Source organism: Bison bison, unplaced genomic scaffold (assembly GCF_000754665.1).
Source record: "Bison bison bison isolate TAMUID 2011002044 unplaced genomic scaffold, Bison_UMD1.0 scf7180017864193, whole genome shotgun sequence".
Lineage (NCBI taxonomy): Eukaryota > Metazoa > Chordata > Mammalia > Artiodactyla > Bovidae > Bison > Bison bison.
In genome coordinates, this window is record NW_011494765.1 from 2,000,461 (window position 1) to 2,001,699 (window position 1,239).

The following is a 1,239-nucleotide window of genomic DNA, read 5'->3' on the forward strand; positions in this document are numbered from 1 at the left end:
GCACAGTGCCCAGCCTTCATCTCACCCCTCCCCCACCCCACGTCCAGCCCAGCCCCGGCAGGCAGTGCCCCCGGCCCATCCGGCCACATGCCCCTGGAGGAAGCCCAGGCCTGCGTGGCGTCAGCACTGACAATGCTGCTCAAGGCTGCAGTGGCTCCGCAGGGAGGGCAACAGGCCCTGCTGTTTATAGCCGGGCGGGCAGACCCGAGAGCTGCAGACAGCAACAGGCCTGGAGTAAAGGCCCATCGTGTCTTGGTCTAAGCCTGGGAGGATGGGCTTTGGCCAGGCTTGGGGGTCTCTGAGGTTGGCAGGACACCCTGGTCAGAGGGAGCCAGGGCACTAAAGGGGCAGCTCTCAGCCTTTGAGCGCTTCAAACCACTGGGCGGGATGAGTGGGATGTTCTTCCATGTCTGGCCTTAGTTTCTCCTGCTGCTTTTCTGCTTATTTTAGCCACAGGTATCCCAATCCAGGGGAATGGAAGACCTTGCAGCCAAAGTATCTGGAAGATAAGAGGTGGGCCCTGCCATCCCCTACTTATCCTGGCACCTAGCTCTCCCTGTACACGCACACACACACATTTACACCTAGGACCAACCACCATAGGGCTTCCCTTGTAGCTTAGTCGGTAAAGAGTCTGACTGCAATGCAGGAGACCTGGGTTCAACCTCTGGGTGGGGAAGATCCCCTGGAGAAGGAAATGGCAACCCACTCCAGTATTCTTGCCTGGAGAATCCCATGGACAGAGGAGTCTGGCAAGGCTATAGTCTATGGGTCACAAGAGTCGGACACGACTGAGTGACTCAGCATAAGCACACCAACCACCATGCATGAGAAATGCGGGATAGTAAGATGTTTCACCTTAGGTAGGAAGGAGAAGCACCCCAAACTGAGATACTAACACCCCTTCTATGATATCTGAGGCTCGTGGGGAGTGGTGGCCTCTCCAAATGAGCGGACAGGAGGGCCTGGACTCTCTTCCTGATGCTGGGCTGGGACAGCCAGAGACAGCTTCCCTGGGACTCAGCTAGTCCTTTGGGAGAATCTAGAGAAAGAGAAGTGTCCAGAGAGTCGCAGACTGGGAGAGAGAGAGACTGAAGGGACTAGAGAGAGACAGGGAAACAGACAGATAGCACACCAGGGAGAGAGACAACAGAAAGAGGCAGAGATGAAAGAAGCAGAGGCCGTGCGAGATAGATACCCAGGAAACAGAGAAGGGGAAAGAGGGAGGGGTGAGTGGGG

At 56.5% G+C, this 1,239-nt stretch overlaps 1 protein-coding gene across 1 annotated transcript in view; it reads right to left on the bottom strand.

Moving 5' to 3' along the window:
- NR5A1 (nuclear receptor subfamily 5, group A, member 1) overlaps nt 1-1,239 on the bottom strand; it is a 25,541-nt gene that overhangs the window by 16,391 nt on the left and 7,911 nt on the right. The window lies entirely within an intron of this gene.